This window comes from Melanerpes formicivorus, unplaced genomic scaffold (assembly GCF_026170545.1).
Source record: "Melanerpes formicivorus ecotype bairdi unplaced genomic scaffold, bMelFor1.0.p_v2 SCAF_76, whole genome shotgun sequence".
Classification (NCBI taxonomy): Eukaryota; Metazoa; Chordata; class Aves; order Piciformes; family Picidae; genus Melanerpes; species Melanerpes formicivorus.
This window is the reverse complement of record NW_027142428.1, coordinates 1,780,537-1,800,368: the sequence shown is the minus strand read 5'-3', so window position 1 is coordinate 1,800,368 and position 19,832 is coordinate 1,780,537. Positions and strand designations below refer to the sequence as shown.

The window sequence follows — 19,832 nt, the reverse complement described above, 5'->3', positions numbered from 1 at the left end:
ACTTGTCTGACAAAAAGAAGTGATTGATTTGGGCAGTTCACACTTCATAACAAATTAGATTTTAGGGTTTAGGAGTAGTAAAAAGGAAGTGTTTCTACTTCAGTGGAAGGCAGCTGGTAACTTCATGCAGCAGACTGTCAGGGGCTGGCAGCATACACAAAGTTCACCTCAGTTCAGGCTCTTCAAGTCTGAATAATTTTAAGGCTGAAATAGCAACATTGCCTGCAGTTTGCAATCAACACATTTCCATGAGCAGGGAAGCCTATTCCACCCCCAGACGTGGCAGAACATTAGTTATCAGCTACAGAAACTAAATCATTGTTTCCTTCCCGCGTAGCAGAAAACTCTCAAAGGTGAAGGGTAAAATCCAGGCAGAAAACATTATTGAAATTCATCTTATCAACAAAACCATTGCCCCCCAAAAAGTGATAGGCAGTGGGACGGGAGCTTCAGAAAATGGACCCCGGGAAGCCAAGCCGCCGGTGTCCTGTTGCCACCAGAGGGCAATAGCAAACAAGCGACAGAAAAACCTCGCGGCGAGGAGTCGGTTGCGAGGAACTGGTAAAAGAAAACATAACAAACAGACTCAAATTGTGTTACCCGGGGCAGGAGCCGCCGCTGCCCCGGGAGCTGCGGTGCAGGATGGTGCCCCAGCTCTCTCGGGAGCGGGGGGAGACCCCAGGAGCCGCCCCCAGCCTCGCTGCTGGCTCTATCGACCCCCGTGCAGCGGCAGGCAGGTAGCATCTGCTGTCAGCTCTGGGTTTGATTCATCAGAGTTAGCCAGTGGAAAACATTCACAGATTGTTTTGGTCTAGAAAACAGCCACAAGTAAAAGAAGTACTTTAACGGCATCATCAAATAGGTGGTCAGATGCTACTCGGAACAGATGATTGACCCAACACAACACACAATTCCATTCCAGATGTTGCAGAGTGAGAGAGGGAGGTGGGAAGACTTCATCAGCCTGATCTATTTGGCTTACTGAAGGGAAGGGAAGGTTTGGAGGCGATTTGATCTAACGCTATTAACATTTCTCAGTGTGGGACTGTGAGAGATGCTAAAGGACTCCAAGAATCTAACAAAACTGTAACTAGATCCAGAAGCCCAAAGTAAAAGCTGGATAAAATAAAGCTGAAAAGAATATAAGCATTTAAAAATTAAAACTTGAAGTAATGCCAGCAGTTAATCACTTGAACAAATCATGTAGGGGAGAATTTTATTCTCTACCCTTAGAGCTCTTAAAACAAGATTTGCCATCTTCCTAAAATATGTGCTCTATCTTAACAGTGAATTATTAGCCTTGATGCAGACATTATGGGTACAGGTCTTGTCTGAGTGAGGCAGAAGGTGAGACTAGATGAGCAACAGGGTCTCTTTTCGTAATTACAGTCTACAAATATCAAGATCCTTGCTGCAGAGAATTGCCTTTCAGCTGTAGGGGATGACTCCCACTTTCACAAACTCACTTCACAGGCTCTGTCAATGCAGCAATGAGAACAGCTCCAAGGACTCTGTCACACAAGGAACAGAGGTGACTGGCTAATGGGGCAGCTACTGTTGCCCAGTCATTTCTTGTCTCCTCAAAAAACAGAAGAGCATGAGCTCCCTATACCGAACTGTCCAGGGCCATCAGACAGGGCATTCTGTATCTAGCTGTGATACAGATTCCTGGGCTGTGGTATAGCTAAGACACTTATTCAGGAAATGATATATGAGCATGGTAGAGAAGAGGTGTAGGCTAGTTTCAATGTTTTGAGCCTCCAGAGATATTAGTCACACAAAGGTCATGCAGCGCAGAAAGTAACGCCTGCAGTGCCTACCCTTTCCCTTCCTAGTTGTAGGCCACAGTGAGATCTTTGGTGAAGGAAATGGAATTTATAGTGGATATAGCTCCTTGGGAATTGCATATTGCACAGAGACAAAAACCTATGACTCAAACATTGTGCCACTGAAACACCCCCAGCCTCAGCCCAGCCCTTGGGTGCTGCAGGACAGGCAACACCAACACAAACAAAAGCTCAGCCTTTCCCACCAGAGGCACAGAGCAGTGCTGCTCCAGCTGTAAAATACTTGCAACCCAACCAAATGTCAGTGCTTTACAAGACTGGACAGTTACAAAACAGACAGCATGCAATGACAGCATGCAATGACAGCACACTGGCCTTTGCAAAAGCTTGGGGGTAATTGTCTGCAGAAGCAGCACAGGATGGTGCAAGAATAAGGCAGGTAGAGAGCAGAACACAGCACTTGGTGCTCTGACTCCTCTGCAGAGGAAGGGCTCACAGATGCTTCTGAGTGTTTTGTCAAGGCTGAAAGGTGCTGTCAGCAAGCAGAAGGAGCTCGCTGGGAAATGGTGCAGACAACAGACATGGTGTGCTGCACCAGGCAGGGATGATGACTACCTGTGTTGAAACAGGAGTGCTGGCCCAGGCACTTATAGCTGCCAGGCCTCCAAAGGTCTGCCTGCCAGCCGTAGAGCAGAGAGATCAGCATGCTGGGCTCAAGGCTCTGTTTTCTGAGTTGGAAAATAAGTCCCACCAAGTTGAAGCAACAGGATTTGCTGCGAAAGGGAAGGTGATAAGAATACGTTTGGACATCACAGTGTTTTGTAGGACAGAATATGCCCTGGTCCAAGCTTTTTAAGCATTCACCTCAGTGATCCCTCTGCACTAAGTCTTCCCCTCTTCCTCCCACCAACTTTGCTCCCATATAATGACCCAAGGACTTCACTCCTGCTTTCTTCAGACTTGAATTCTCATGTGTGTCTGCTCACATCTCTACCATTTGGCATACCCCTGATAAAGAAAACACACCTGGGGGAGACTCCCTGTTTAGCTAAAGTAATCAGCAATTCAAACTCATCTCTTAGGATCAGCCTGCAATGCTTTTCTTTCTCTTATAGGTAACTATAGCAGGTCTATACACCAATAGGTTGTACTGTTTCTCTGGGCAGGTCATCTCTAAAGCAGAAGGCTTGGAGTGACAGGCTTTCCCTCTCACCAGGGCCAATGTCAAATGGGATGCACCTTTATGCACACTCACATAACACTTGCAGAGCAAACATCATCATGACCTTCAAAGTAAATTCTGGAGCCCAACACCATGTTGCCACACTACTCTAGTTTTTCAGAGCAGGAGAGAAGGTTATGGGGCAGCAAGTCTGACACAGGTAGCTGTCAGGCTGACACAGCACTAGTGGATGTAGAAAAGTGAAAGCTTCTAGGTGGGAGTGCACAGCCAAATTAAGGGTCAAAGGGTTAAGAGAAGAGAGCCCATTATTCATCACTACCACTGTTCCAGGCATAAGAAACATTTGGAGCTAATTAGAGGAAGAGCAGAACAATGCACTAGAGAAAGCAACAATGCCCTGGTTCAACCCAGCAGATGAGCTCCGTGCTCAGAGCAAATTGGTCTAAAATGAGTATTGCTCCATCTCAAAACCAGGAAGGTGTGACCTACTTCTCTGACCCTGGCATCAGCTGGCAGGAAGAGAATTGACAGAATGATTCTCTGCTCCCATCCTGTGGAGACTGAACATATTCAGTTCCATTTCAGAAATAAAAGCCAGCAGCTTTTCCTGCTGATTCGGGGCAACTAATAACACAGAACTGCACTCATTACCTGGGCTGGGTTGTATTGTAAAGAGCTCCAAGGCAACAACTAAATGGACTTGGTATAAACAGGCATCATAGTGTCTATGTAACTTAGGATTCTTAACTAATAGCCTTAACGTTTTCAAATGTCAATTATATTCAGGTTTTAAATTATTTTAGTGGACTCATGAGAATTTTTCTCCTGAATAGTGACAGCTTTCAAAACTGAGGCTGTAACACCAGAATGCTGTGCTCTGTGCAAGATTTGGGAAGCACTTGGGACCCCCTTAGGTGAAGGCTTTCAGAGAATTTTAGATGATTAGCTGTAGTTCTGGAAATTATTTTCCAAAACCCACTTAGAAGTTACAGTGTCAAACCAGCTTGATTTTATTATGAGCTGATTATTTGGGTGTCATCTTTTAGTGAAGCCACTCTCAGGCACTCAGCTTGCTGATCCCAGGGTTCAGTCTCTGAAGAAGAAATTAATACTTCAAATTTTGATGTCTGGGAGAGGAGGAAAAATGTTGAGGCTCAAAAGAAACTAGTTTATTGGCAGACTTGTGAGCTACAAGCAGATATTTTTAGGTAGCCTGAGTCCACAGTGAAAGAAATCTTGAAACCTCCTGGGTCCCACAGTGTCTTCAGCAAAAGCTGCATGGATATTATTTCTACTTGGTAGCCACTAGACAGGCAGCTTAAAAACTTTGTCTGCAGACAAAAATAAAGGCATCAACATTTAACAAATGCCAACTGCTCTTCATAACGAATGCCCACTGAAAGTTTTCAAACCTTACACAAATCACCACTTCAGCTGAGCTGGCTGAACTCAGCTACACTTCACATAAGAGCAGAACAACATTGCATCTGCCCTGTGCTGCTCTCCTTTGGTGGATGGGCTATTTGGAAAATAAAGCAAATATATATGATTGCTAAGACAGACAAGTGCCCACTTGAGTACTGTTGCCAAAAGAGTTTTCCATCCACTGTTCCAGGAAGAATGGAGTTGGGCTGACAGCATCAAGGGATCACAGCATCATTCCTTGTCCATGAGGGACCTGCATTTACTGTTGTCTCCATTTGGCATTTAATCCACCATTAGGCTAAGCAACCTGCAGTATTTCCTGCACAATTACACTGCCATGGCAGTCAGCACTCAGCCATTACAAGATAATTTCACTGCAGTGTCTTCAGTGTAGGAATGGTAGCCCCAGGGCTGCCACTTGCCAGCCCAAACACCGTTATAAGAGCAGAGTTGCCACCTAATTGCTTCCTTACAGAAGTTAACACTCCCCCCCTTAAAAAGGAGCAAGTAAAAGCAGTAGACAAGTTAATGGCAGGGATAAAATGCTAGATCAAGGGAGAAAAAAGTTAGTCTTTGTGTTTGGAGGACTCCACAGATTGGGATTCCCACCTCCTGTCATAAACTGCCTGCATCTCAGAGCCTATCCATAAAAATGGTATAGCTCCTAGGGAGCAGGCATTTGAAGAGAGGCCTGTGCTGAGGATACTGTTTCCCCAAACAAGGTAGAAGAAATCTGGTGACACCATGCCTTCTTGATGCCAAATGATCAAATTGTTTATGCTATCCACAAACAGATCATAGCAATGTTTTTTAATACAAATTCCTCTGTGCTTAAAACTGGATTCAGAAAGGGCCTTCATCCCTGATTTTTTTTTTTTCATCTGTTCCAATCATGAATTACTGGGAGAAGGAACTAGCTGAGGCTCAGGGCACATGTGAGTATCACCCAGCACTGGGTTTGGGCTCTTGTAAGAGGTGGCCCCTTCAGCATGGAATTCAGCAACAAGAAGGTATTTCAGTAATATCTGAGAAGAAAGCTCTCTGACCATGTAGTAATGGCTGTCTACTGGCTTGGAAGACTTGCAAAAGCTGAAAGTGATTTTTGGTTATGGACATGGCTTGAGCAGTAATCAGCTGCAAAATGGGTTGGCCCCGAGGTCAGATCCAACTTTGGAGAACAGTAGGAAGCATTAACTGCCACAACACTGTCATGGAAAGGATGCTTTGCAGTAATTCTAACCTCTGCTATCTCTTCCTTTCAACAGTCTTTCCAGGTACCTTGACATACTCTTTCACTCATGCTATTACTCAGTGTCAGTTGTCCATCAGTGATGCTGGCTCCTTCAGCAGCTATTGATTCTCTTACTGCTATAAATGGCCATTTCCTTCTAGCCACATCAACCTTCACTAACTCTAGATCAGGTAGCAACTTCTATTCTGCTCCTCTTCAGGGTGGCAAATAGAAACATGACAAGTTTCTCAAAGTATCAAGAGAGGAAGCAGTATTTAAGACTTGGGAAAAAAAGGCCTTTTCTCACTGGATGACATTTTGTGGATTTCTCAGGCTGACACGCAGGTGTTTAGCACAAAATGGCTTTCCATAGCACCTAAACCTGATCCTGCCAATATCTACTTCAGCACTTTCCAAATAGCTTTGGGAGATCTCAGAGTTGTCAGGAATGGTAATAAATGTTATTCCTGTCTCTGATAAATCTGGGGTGCCACCTGCAAAGATTCTTATGTACAGAACACTCTCAGACAAGAGTGATGTGCCACCTATTTGCCAACTGCTAGGGTTTACTTAACCAGAAATAAGCACTGAAGAGAAGCACCAAGTTCCAGCAAAAAGAAGAGCTTTGGCATCAACCTTTATTGTTTCCTTTAAAGAAACTGCTAGCAGAGATCTTTAAAGTGAAATCAATAGCAATTCAAGTTCCCATCTCCCATTGCCTGCTCTGAGCAAATCACAAATTCACTGATGTTGACATGCCTGTTGTTATTGTTTTGTCTAAGCTTAAAAAACAGTCATATCATCAAAAATGCATCCAGAACTTGTATTCAGGAGGTTTCCAGGCAGTTTTTAAAAAGGACAGTGTCATTATCTCATTTTTATGGGAAATTATATGCCTTTTAACAGTGGGATAACCAAGGCACAGGAAGAAAAATTAACTTGCTTAGCTGGCCAATGAAATACCAAAGAACAGAGCCAGATATCCTGAATCCCCATCAAATGCCTTCTAGATAACACTCCTGCTAACGTAATCAATTAGAAACATTACATATCATCCATCTTCAAAGAAACCCACAACCAGTGAACAGATATCATCAGTGTTAAAACATACTATGCATCTTGGTATCCTGTTGCACCACCTTTCTTTGATCATCTTTACTCCACGCTTCTAATTCATGTAATTAATAGTTCCCATTCTAAACAGGAGTGAGATAATTGACTTCTCTAGCAATCACTTCAGAAAGAATACTAGTGGAAATAAGTCTGCATTCTAGATATACACCTACTTCTAGATGAGCTCCACATGAAGCAACCCTAGCACCAAGGCCAGCATAATCCAACCTGTTTGGGAATTTGTCCTGTATACACATATCTCATATGCACCACTGCAGTGCACCTCTCTCAGCTCACTTATGGCTTCTTTCCAGCAATCCATCAGCCATACCATCACCACAGACAGAATCCACGTGTACCTACATGGTATTTCAGTCAAAATCCAGAAGCTTGAGGAGTTCTCTGCACTCTTGAAAACACAGACATGGTCAAACGCTCCTGGCTAAAATAAGAAAGTGTTGCAAAAGAATAGTGAAATAAACCTGACAATAAGAGACTGCACCTAAAATGTCACCATTTCTACTTAATTTCCAGATCAGACCCATGTGTAGGTCATGCTGCCATGTAAAAAGCCATTAACATTAGTTCACTTTATATCCCATACTCCATAGTAGCCAAGGCAAAGCCACCCAGCTAGCCTAGCATTTGTCCTCTATCTGGCTAAAAAACCCACACTAATAAACGGGGGTGGGGGGGGGGGGTGGGGCATTCACTCTGTGTCCCAACATGTCTTATTGAGATGGCAACAATGCAGTCATGACAACCTCACAGTTTGTTGTAGGATTTATCACAAGGGAAGACCTACTACCCCTGAACAAGCCGTGTATCACCAACCAAAATGCTGAAGGCTTCCAAAGTCATCTCAAGGTTCTGTTGAGGGCAGCACAGAGAACCTCATGGGTAACTGCAGTCATCTGTTGGTTTATAGAAGTTTCTAACACAGTTAAGTGGATTCTTTGTTGCATACACGTTCTTTCAGCAGCTTTCTGGAAACTACTTCAAGTTCAGAGCAATGCTAAACAAAGAAGGGAAATAAAAATATGAAAACGTAGCTGATTCTGTATGAAGCATTAGTTTCAACAGCTGACACAAAAGACAGAGCTAGAGGGCAAAAGCCTCAGAGGTCATCTCTGGATTCTGCAGACCACGAATGACCAGGGAAATTTCCCCTGCCCATAATTACCTCCTTGGGTCTGAAGCAATGTTCGGTGTCCAAGAGGGTGAAAAGGAGGATTTGCTGATGTCTTGGGGTCTTTGCAAGATCCATGGCACAAAAATACAAAGCTTGTTTTCAAGATAACAGAACAAGAACACCAAAATAAGATGACGCAGTCTCAAGCAGTGCCAGGGGAAGTTCAGGCTCGAGCTGAGGAGAAAGTTCTTCCCAGAAAGAGGAATTGGTCATTGGAATGTGCTGCCCAGGGAGGTGGTGGAGTCACCATCCCTGGAGGTGTTCAAGAGGGGATTGGATGTGGCACTTGAAGCCATGGTTTAGTTAGTCATGAGGTGTTGGTTGGACTTGATGATCTCTGAGGTCTTTTCCAACTTTATTGATTCTGAATCTAAGCTACTGATAGCCTCTTCTGAGATATAAGAAGGTGTAAAAATTCTGTGAAGACTCCAGATCTCACATGTTCCTCTGCCTAGAAAGCTCACAAGGTTCAACATAAATGGCTTTTCATGTTAATAGCAAAGAGCAGAACCAGGAGCATTTTGGATGGTTTTAACCTCCCTAACATCCCTCTTGCACAGCTCTGATCTGACTGTATTGATCATCTTTGCTCAGAGGAGATAAAGCTGCTTCCCATCGAGAACTGCAGAGAAAAAAGGATGAGATAAGAAGGACCATAATTAATAAAGCCAGGTATTTTCAATACTAACAAGCAGGATTCAGTTCTGCAAGCTGCTGCCTGAAGTTTTAGCTCCCCAAAGCCCCTCTGATCTGCTTCCTAGCATTAGATTCAGATCCAGTAAGTGACAACTTTTCCACATAATCGTTACCCTTGGGGTTTGAACCCTCTGAGTATTAACCTCTACAGTCAATGTGCTTACTTTTGAATGTGTCATGAATGTGCTTGTGTATTTCATTCCATACACTCTTATTACTTGTCTCATACAGGCAAAGTATGGAGCTAAAAATCTTCAGACTGGCATGCAGCTAGCCTGAATTGGCAAGACTAAAACCTAAGCACAGAGAACTTGCCTGTTAAAGTGTTGTTTTGAGCGGAGTGCAGGCTGTGGCACAGCAACAAAGAGACATTAATTAGACAGTAACAATCCCATGGGTTTAGCTCCATTCCTCTATACATCACATGTTCTTAACTGTCATATTCAGGGATAATTATTTCCACCCCCCCCTTTGTCTTTTGGGTACAATAGCTCATGGACTACCACTGATGGCAGCTTATAAATATCTCTCCTGATGAGTATGGCTCTCCTGAGGTGCTGTTTTGGAACAGCAGTCTCCAAAACAGAACTAAAGACAACATACACAACATGTCACAGTTTATTTGCTTTCAATGCTTTTTACCTTCCAGAAAGCCTCTCTGCCTGTCCTTTTCATTGGTACAGAAACTAAGAACAGTCCTGCAAGATGCCAAGCAGCTTCTCAGTGAAGGTAGCAAGAGTTTAAAGCACTTCAAATTGAGCCTTTGCAATAAATGATTGACACAAACAGCAGTGATTGACCAAACACACCTTAATACCATCCTTGTGCGTTCCCATGTTGCATTTACCAGTAAAAAAGGTGTGGCCATTTGTCACTGCAAGGTAATTTCACTCTCCTCTGCTGTGTTCTGCTTCCTAAGTGTTAGGGAACAAACCATCACCAATGTAACAAATTAGACAGCAACACAGATTAAAATTTGCTGCAACTCCAGCCCTCAGCAACCAGCACAGCTTCAAGTATAAACAAACAAATGCTGCAATTTGCACAAACTGTTTATTCTGATTTTAAGTCAGGGTTGGCTTTGCCAATACAAATTATGCCTCCCTTTGTCTTCCAAAAAGCTGGACACAGACTAGAAGAATTGAAACAAATTATTTGTATTACATGAGCTGTCTGATTAGATAGATCCTTTTTACTAGCTTTTACATCCCCATCAATGACCAGGGATTTTACAGCATGTATTAAACAGGAGCACAGTGTTATGTAGCAGGGCAGTGTTATACAGGACTGCAGTGTTACAGAGAGGTGCAATGTTATTAGAATAAACCTTTATTAGAATAAACCAAACCAGGTTGGAAGAGACCTTCAAGATCATCGTGTCCAACCCATCAACCAATCCAACCCACCCAAACAGCTAACCCATGGCACCAAGCACCCCATCAAGTCTCCTTCTGAACACCTTCAATGACGGCGACTCCACCACCTCCCCGGGCAGCCCATTCCATAGCGCAATCACTCTCTCTGTATAGAACTTCTTCCTAGGGGTGGAGTGGAGCGTTGTATGGGGGTGCAGTGTTATAGAGAGTGGACAGAGAACAGAAAGCTCTCCACCTTTGAGTATTGTATGACCTTTGGGTTGTGGGGTATTGATTGACAAACAGCTAAATATAAGCCAGCAGTGTGATCAAGTGGGCCAAGAAGGCCAGCAGCATCCTGGCTTGTATCAGGAATAGCATGGCCAGCAGACAAGAAACTCCAACTGAAATTTGGGGTCATTACAGCAAAGTGCTTATGGTTTATTGTATCCAGCTCTGGTGGATGAACACTGGAGCAGGTTGTCCAAGAAGGGAATTGAGGGCCCATCCCTAGAAATATTCAAGGTCAGGCTCAAGAAGGCTCTGATCAACCTGATCTAGTGGAAGATGTCCCTCCTGACTGCAGGGGAATTGGACTAGACCTTTGGAGGTCTCTTCCAACCCAAACCCTTCTATGATTCTATGATTCTATGATTTTCTTAGGTGTATAAAAGTTGACCATTTAAAATAGGATAGGATTAACCCAGTTGGAAAAGACTTTAGAGATCATCAGTCCAACCTATTTCAGATGAGACTCCAGCTCTCAAGCAATTGGCAGTATTCTCACTCTTTACCAGTCCATCCATAAACTGTTACTGGCTTTACTTACCCTGATAATGAAGAAACTTCCTCACGGGATACTGCTTTGCCCAAGGCCTTGCACAGAGAGTGGGTTTGTAAGTTGTAGGTGAGGGTACAGGACTCCAAAACAAGTTAGAATTTGAAGCTTTCCCATTACCATCTTTGTCATGTTTCTCTTCCAGTTGTCCCATCTGGAAGTCTTGCTTGTTTGTACCATCTGATATTTCAACAGCCTGAAAACAAGCAAAACAGTCCCTTTAAGCAACCAAAATGTTTGATCAGATCTTTTATATAAATGAAATGCTAGTGTATGCCAGGCATCTGAACTTGGTAAAAATAAATGAGTGCTTCAAACCCACTATTGTTCTCAAGGTCTCTGACCTTCAAAACATCATTCTATTCTATTTGTAAACAACACAGACATGACAGAACATGTGAATACCACTTCACCCTTTGGTAGCAGCATCTATCCCAAGACCTCAAAGTGCTCCACAAATATTAGCTAAGACTCTTATACCTTTAAAGAACTCCTGCTCTTTTACAAACATGAGATGAATCTCACCCTGTGCCATTCCACTTATAGGAGGTTAGTGCTATTCTCAGAGTTCAGAAAGGTTAAATGCTCCAGCTGAAGTTATTCAAGAGATCTGTAAAAGACTCAGGCAGTGGAAAAATGAGTTACTGAGACTTTTATGTATGTCTGAACCTCTGTAAGGTTGTCTGGCTTATCACTCAAGACTACATAGCACTTTTGGCACCTCTAATACCACCAGAGCAAATCTAAACCAATCCATATTCAGTTTATACAAGAGAAATCAACAAAAACTAAAACACTGTTTTAACCACTCATCTTCTCTCCCCCACTTCTTTAGTCTAATAGTTGTTCTTTTTGTGCACAACCAGTCAAATCAAGGAATAGCAGGCCTCAAATTGGTAGGAACAAAGACTGGCACAAGGCCTGAGTGCAACACATCACACAGACATGACAAAGATTAGGTGAACTTTCCCAGGTTTCAGGCAAATAGCACTTTAGCACAGCTGGCACTGCTGGACCAGTTGCTATCCACTGATGTATGAACACAAAGATAAGGCCACATTAACTTTAAGGTGGTAAACAGCCTTAACTTCCTGGGAGTACTCATTGAAGGCAATTCATTTCCAAGGCACAGAAAACATGTCTCAGTCTCTCTCACATCTGTTATTAAACTGGTCATGGGCATTTATTTAATGGATGTTTTCAACATGTCTTGTTAAAGGGCATCTCTCCAAGCTCTGGAGAAAACTGTAGTTTACATTGATTTTTATTTCCTCTGGACTACCATCAGAGGGTAGAAACACCTTCCTTCTGTGCTGTGGGTAGAAACACCTTCCTTCTGTGCTGTTTTGGGTCACCCAGACTTCTCAGGCAGCCTATCTACTTCAGGATTAGTACAACAAATCTCACAAAGCTAGAAGCTCAGGGCATGCACACTGCAGAGTTGAAATACAAAACAAAAGTTCCAAACATGCTTTTTCTTGCCTGTAAATGGCAGTTAATTCCATCAGAGAATCAGTTAAGAAGAATCTTATTAAGTAGCAATACTACTTGATATTAATATAAATTGGTCCCACTATAAGGCAGCAAAAACAATGCCCAGTCTATAATTATAGTTAACATTGTTAGGGTTCCACCCCAGGCCCAGACTTTGATCTTCTATATCTTATGCAGTCTTCCAATCTGAATTGAATCTAAACTGAAAGAGCTAAGTGATGTTGAGGCAAAAGAAAGCAGTGATGACAGCGGTCACTTTGAAGTTGAAGTTCTCCATGGGGCTACTTTATTGTTGGGTAGAAGAGGCCAGCCCATACAGGTGTTGGCTTTTGGCCTTCCTACAACAGACTGTTGACTCTTAGAATGCACTGAGACCATTAAAAATCACCAATGGGTTCCCAGAGCTTCCCAAGCTCTTCAGGAACAAAAAGGAAAAGTCAATGGACAACTTTCCAGCAGCTTGAAGCTACTATTGAGCTCCCTCAGTAGGGAAATCTATTTGTTACTACAGTGCACTTCAAGACACAGGTGAAATGCAGACCAAAAAGTGAGATCTAGAAGCCTGAGCCAGCCAGCCAAATTCAGGAGGAAAATAAACCCCACATCATTAACTTGAAGTTGGGTAGGAAGGCCCAATACAAGTGAGGGGTTGTTTCCCTGAAAGTTTGCAGCTCAAAACCTCTTTCTGGAGGTAGAACAGCGGGTCCCAGCTGTTTTTTGAAGGGAAACTATGCAGATTTTAGTGGTGTGACTCATGGAGATGATGAAAGTAGAACATCCAGTCTCAATGTTTGATACAGTGGTTCACAGCAGAGGAAAAAAAGGAGAAAAAAAACAAACCATATAAAAAAACCCACCAAAATTAAAAAAAGCACCACCAAGAGATCTGAAACCCATTTTTTCCTTATTCTGTGACTCAGATTGCTTGAAGGAAGAGTTCTTCAATCAATAGAAGTGATTTTTCAATCAGCAGAAGTGATGCACAAGCCAAAAGGGCTGAGAAACACTTCTGCTCTTCATAAGCAGCCTATGGGGCTGTCCTCAGAACAGCCAGATTCCCTCTTCCAAAAGGTCTGCAGGAGGTCACCCTGACTGGCAGTGTGCTCACTTTCCAGGTACTTTGACCTTGCTTCCTGGCTATTAGGTGTTCTGCTCCCATCCTTCTACCACCTCCCTTGAATCTGGGTGTGAAGTTAGATGCCATGCACCCCTGAACACCATTACCAATCTTCATGCTGTTTGAAGGCTTGAAATGCTTCTGAGACAATACAATGGGGCAGAGGCTTGGGGTCCTGGAAAGTTTCCTTTTCTCCCCAAGTAGGTCAGGAAAGTCAATCTGCCTTCTCTACTAACCAGCTTCTCCAAGTCATAATTTCACTGGCTAAAGAGCTGCTCTCAAGCCTCCTCTTAGTCAGTAGGATGGCCAGTCTCTATCTCCATATGCTGCCCTACTGCAGATGGTATAGAAAGGGGCTCAGCTGGAATTACCCTGGCATGAAGCACAGCACAGAGAAAAGGAAAGACAACTTAGTTGCTATATCACTCCCCACTAAATGCACAGCATCCCAAAGGCTCCCTGTGTGACTCCCTAGGCTGAACTGGCTCTACAGGCTCAACAAGCAAGTCACCTTCCCTCCCATACACACAGGTTACAAGCAGGACTGCCAAGTAGACCCAGTCCCATGGGGCGGGTTCCCGTTCTGCAGGATACTGTATAAATGTAAGCTAAGACACTCCCTACCCTGAAATGCTTTATGATTAAGCTGAAAAGAGAAAAACAAAAAAAGATAAAGGGGTGGCCTTAGTGAGTGCACGCAGTCAATTCAAGAACCTGAGCTTTTGTTGCAGAGCAATGCAAGGTTTACCACTGATGCTGCCATTGGTATGTCTAAGAAATGACTGGAGTCACGACATATCTGTTGTGTGTATCTGGTGCTTCTCAGGCTGTGCAAGCATGGAGAGTGCTTGGGGCTGCATGACTGTTGGATGTTAGCATGGACATGAGAATGAATCTGTGTTCAAAGAAGTGCCTTCATACCTGTCAACTAATGCCACACCACAGACTTCTTTTGAAGCAAGAGCAGTTGTATAACCTTCTCATCTTTACCTTCCTGCTGCTCCATCCATTCACAAGGAGGTCCCATCAACTGTAACAACTTTGCTTTGCAGCTCACTACTGATCATTTCAAATGACCTGCCAGTGTTGTATTCTTTCCATAGAACCCTTGGGAACTTCTAACCTCAAAACTAGGCAAAACAAAGTCCTTTGAATATTTTCCAGTTAACTTGAGATTGACACTAATGTTTTTGTCTTGATGATACCATCATTTGAACAATTGGATTTCTCATATATGGTGCAGTTGCGTAGCCTTTGGCAACCTCAAAGATCTAAGTAATTCCTTTGCCAAAGGTCGCTTTGGTTTTAAAACAGAGACCCTTTTCCACTAAATTCACTTCCACAATGCTCTTGCAGGCTGTGTCATTAAGCAGCAGAGATAAGAGAAGTCTTGCAACAGCACATATCCAGGGAAGATATCAAAGAAGCGACAGTGTGGCAGGCTTCTCACATACTAGCAAGAAGGCCAAGTTCACACTGCTGAAAGCCTTCAGGGCTGCATTTTGCTCCTAGTCTCACAGCATAAATATCCAGGAAAATGCCTTGCTGTCATGACAGAGGGTTAGTTCTGAAAAACAGAGCCAGCAGAGAGCATAATTGCAATGCCATAAAAAATGTCAGCATTTGTAATTCATGCGAGAGGCTGGAAGAAGCAAGCACTGTCCCAGTCTGCTGTTTGCTGAGGCACGCTGGCCTTCAGGATCCTGCAGGGACTACGGCCCCTTAGCCAAACTTCATTTGAGCTGAGTGATGCTGGAACATCAGAACCCTCTCACATGGCTAAAACCACAAATTCACAGGTGGCTTCTGTACAACCTAGAACAAAGTAAAGAGAGGTAACACAGTTACACATAGTAAAATAGCAGGACTCCCTGCAGGTACACAGACCACAGCACCCAGATAGCAGCCAGCACATTAGAGGCGATGTCGTTATACCACTTACCATACATTGTTGCTCAGGTGAGGCACATCTAAAAGCTATTGGGAGGATTGCCAACACGTCCCAACTGCTGAGGTGGGGAGTTTGAGCACTTTATGTCCATTAGCTTGCAAATGTCCTTCTGAAAAAGGGAAAAATATTGTCACCCACACTTTATCGACACAAAGTGAGGCACAGAGTCAGGTATCCTAGTTCTCCCTCCTTCCTTTCTAAACCATAACCAACAATTATCCTTCCCTCAGCTACTGGGGCTAAACAGGCTCTTTCAGGAAAAGGGAAGTTGCCCCTTGCCTGGAACCAAGTAGCCAAGAGGAGCTAGAAGTAGGAGCTTAAAACCTATGAGTGCCTGGCATAGATTTACCCTGGGATCTTTTCTTCTGGCACTTCTCTGGGGTCCTTGCTTGTACTCAAGAAAACATGCTGTGCTCTGTGTGCTCAAGGAGTTCACCTTCAATAAATAATCTGAACAAAGGGAGTCATTGCTGGCACAGTTGCACAGATTGCTGCAGGGATAGTTTGCAGCAATGTCAAACTCACCTTTGCTGGTGGCTGCTGCCACTTGCTGGGAAGGAATCCAGCCCCCAAAAGGGGAACACTTAGGAATATCAAGAGCCAAAAGCTATTTCACCCCCATTAGTTAATATTAAATATAAAGGACACTTTCCAGCACATTGCAAGCAGTCATTGTCATCTTGAAAGAGTTCAGAAAGACCTGGATTTTAGGATCCCTAAATAATAACATAGAAATATATGGAAATATTTTTGCAGAATAATTGCAGGATAATATTGCTCAGTAAACCTGAATAGCACTCAGATTACTGCCTGGAAAGTCCTGGGTCCAAGTCACATTGTTGACCTAATTCAGAGAGCAAGCAGTGAACCTCACAGGCAGTACTCTTCAGGATGCTGGGCAGAATGGACAACAGCATCCTTTCTAGCTTTAAAAGAAATAAAGTGACACACAGAGAAAACAACAGGCAGCAGGTCATTCTGAAGGAACACCAGGATAAAACAATAAAGATGCATGAAAGCACTGCTGAAACTCCCCAAAGTAGTTAAACACGATCCACACTATGAAACAGGACTATGCAACATTCAAGTCCAGATCCCTTGGGCTACTTGAGGTCTCTTGCAGCCCAGAGCAGACCTGCTAGTGTTGAGTTAATGTACCAGCCTGAATCTCATCCAGAGAACGCTATTTAGTCTACAGGACTTCAGCAACAAAGGTGATCTTTCCCAACAGTGAATTTAAGAGGATGAAGGGAAAGATGCATTCACCTCACGGTCCTTGAGAAATGACTGCAGCCTTACAGGAAGGTGCTAAAAAGGACTGTGAAACTTAATAAGGTTAATGAACATGAGAAGAACAGTAGTCAGCTTGTTTAAGAATGCAAGTTTCCAGTCTGGCTTGCCCAGAGCTGATGGCAAAGATCAGGCCCATCCTTTGACTCCCGAAGCCCTCCAAGGCCACTTGCTGTGGTGGAATCAACCCTCAGAGAGCACACAGCCTGCCTTCACTTGGGGCAGGTGAGAAGAGGAAAAGCAGGTGTAGGGGACATACAAGGGCAGTGGGTATTCATAGATCAGTGTCGTAGTTTGGGCTGGCTGCCCTCTGCTACAGGGGTGTTTCCTGTGTCCAGAAGTCCAGCCCAGTGGGTGGACACAGGAAATTAGGTTATTTCCTACCATGATCCCTTGCACCACTATAAGTTTCGCGGCGGGGTCTGGCACTTTCTCTTTTCTTCCTCCTCCGTCAGTCGGTAACATGGGGGAGAGATCTCCTGGCCTTGGGCCTTGCTAGGCCCAAGGCCACGGGGGGATGGGCAGTCTCAGATCTGGCCAGCTGAGACTAGCCTAGCAATGGGAGGGGGAAGAAGGAGCCCTGGGGGTCTCGGGTGTACCCTCAGGTAGGGATGGGATTTCTCTGGGTCTGTTTTGGGTTCTTTTCTCTCGTCACTGTATTTCTAGTTCTCTGCATGCACTCACTGTTCTATTTAAACCTTCCATCACTTTTGCAATCCGTTTGTTTGAGTCATTATTTCTGCGCGTGGTGGGGAGGGGGTCTGCCCCAACCCATTACAATCAGGGACAAGGGACCCATAAAATTCTTGTCTGATTTTGGTTCTCGCACAAGTGCTCTGCATGGCATTTTACTCAGCATCTGCCTTCCCTTCATCTCCATCCTCCTCTCTGCAAAGTCCTTTGTTCCTCTAACTGAAAAAAAAAAAATTAAGAAAAAAATAAAATCAGAAATAAAAGGACTTTCCTCCCTTCCATTACTCAAATACACCAGTGATGGTAAATCTTATAACAAAGTCGTTATTTCCTAAAAGAGGAGGAAGAAATTCTTCCTTAAGACTCCTACCATCTCCATGCTTCTGCTACAGCTTCTAAGCACAAGAATTCCTGGCAACACCTGGATCAGAAACCAACTTCACTGCTAAGTGCACGCTAGTAGGACTCCATCATACTCCCTTAAAGACTAAGCATGCCAGCAAAGGCAGCACAGAGTCAGAGTAGTAAATAAACAAGTAGGCAGAGCAAACAAACATTTGAAACTCCATAAGGCAGAAGAAATCTCTGTGGAAGGAGGTGGGTGAGAACAGTTTTGCCAGAAAGGAGGAAGTTTTCTCCCCTTCCCTTCTCCCCATTCCCCCAGCCCTTCCTTCTGTTGTTTACTTTGTTTCCCTGTTTCCAACTAAGTAAGAGAAAATCTAGTGTTTGTGGAACTGGGCTCTTTCTGTTTAACTCCAGCTGTGCCCACAGCCCACATACTGGCTCGGTAAAATTTGCCCAGTCTGACAAAGTGGTTTCTCAAGCTTGAAATAAAACCATAGTGATTTTTGCACTACTAAAATGTCTGACCCTTGACGGGACTAGCAATTATCTATGAATTCCAAAGGAAAAGCTTGTTGCATGGCACAGCACCATGTCTGGGGATGCAGGGGCTTTCTGTGCTTTTTGCTCTAGCTTTTCAGCCTCTTTTGAAATATGGCAGCATAGGGATGTCCAAAAGGGGGAAAACAAACAAACAAGAGATTAAAAAAGAAAGAAAGCCACAGCAAAACAGCTCAGAGCTACTCACCACAGGGTAGCTGTACCACTTTTTAGTGAGTACCTGCATACACAGACCCAGAGATGAGGCAGACAAAGGCAGTTGATTTCCTTATATTTGATTTAGGAGTAATGGCTGCTTTGGGATCTAACACCCAGCTCTTATCAGAGAGGGTCTATGGCCTGCAGTGTTATCTGGTAACAGAAAGTCCCCTTGGACAGGGACTGTGGGAACAGTTGCTGACCTCAGCCAGGCAGCACAAAAACAAACCTCAGCACAAAAAGGGCAGGATGCCGTGAAATCAGAGTCCTTGGGAAAGGAAACAGGGAGAAACCAAAGCTGAAATCTTGATGCTTCTAGGAGATGTGGAGAAGCATAACTGAACAGGGTAAGACATGGCCAGCACAGGGTTGCACGAGGACAGGCTGAGGGTCTGAGTGCGGCCAGCAGCCTGGGCCAGCTGGGGAAGGAAGGAGAAGCAACACCTCTGCTGCAACCAAGGGCTGCTTCCAGGGCAGCAAGCAAAACCTGTCAGTGCCAGCCACACTGCTGCTTTCTGTTTGTCTGCTTGCTGAGGTCTGGCAGACAGACTTGCCCATCAATGTCTGCATGGTGCTCAGCATTGCACCAAGGGCCTCTCAGTCCTGCTTGAAAGGAGAGGAAAAAGACACCAACACAACTTTGCCCAGGATGAGACAGGCACAGGGAATGTAGGTGGCAAGCCTGTCTTGCTTTTATGTATTCTCAGATTGAACATTTTGGAAGGAAAGTTTGCTTCTTACTGAGCCTCTGTCTGGGATTAATTCGGCCCAAATTTGTAGTCACCACAGGCAGCAGGGAAGCTGCAATAGCTATTAGAGAACAAGCCAAAAAAAAGTAAGAGCAGGCAGGGACAAAAAGTAGCCCCTGCTCTCCCCTAAAAAAAAAAACAGAAAGGAGACCCAGGGATCCAAATTAAAAAGCAACTACTAGTCACCATTACTAGCAAGTCACTGTGGGCTGGCCAGCAGCAGGACAGCCGACCCAGCCAGAGCCTGTCTGCGAGCAAACAGCTCTGGCGCATCAAGTGTGGCACACCCTCCTCAGGCTTTCAGGCCCTGGTTGAGCAGTCCAGAGCCAACTGAGAAGGCCAGCAGAGCTAGGAGTGGCTGAGCTGCGGTGAGGGGAAGGAGGGAGAGGAGTACTAAGCCCCACTCCCTGCTGCAGCCTTGCCACAGGGGATGGAGTCAAATGGCCAGCTTGCCTCCTCCTCAAATTGTTTCTGGCAGGATGCCTCCAAGATGGTGTTGGTCATTTTTGGCTGGAAAGTTTGAGAGGCCAAAATGCCCGGAAAGAATGAACTGTGGAAGGAATGGAGGCTATTGCATGGTGGAGACAGGAAAAATGCAATGAGGGAGGCCAGCACCC

General features: G+C 44.3%; 1 long non-coding RNA gene across 3 annotated transcripts in view; it reads right to left on the bottom strand.

Moving 5' to 3' along the window:
- The window catches only part of LOC137454072 (uncharacterized), a 97,507-nt gene that overhangs the window by 35,224 nt on the left and 42,451 nt on the right, over positions 1-19,832 (bottom strand). Inside the window, exons 2-3 of one of the 3 annotated variants that reach the window (XR_010990533.1) lie at positions 15,374-15,491; positions 10,812-11,016 (exon numbers count right to left, since the gene is read on the bottom strand). This is a non-coding gene — a long non-coding RNA (uncharacterized lncRNA). Of the gene's footprint in view, positions 1-10,811; positions 11,017-14,352; positions 14,855-15,373; positions 15,492-19,832 lie in introns of those variants that run through there. The other 2 variants (XR_010990532.1, XR_010990534.1) reach the window with 2 other exon arrangements.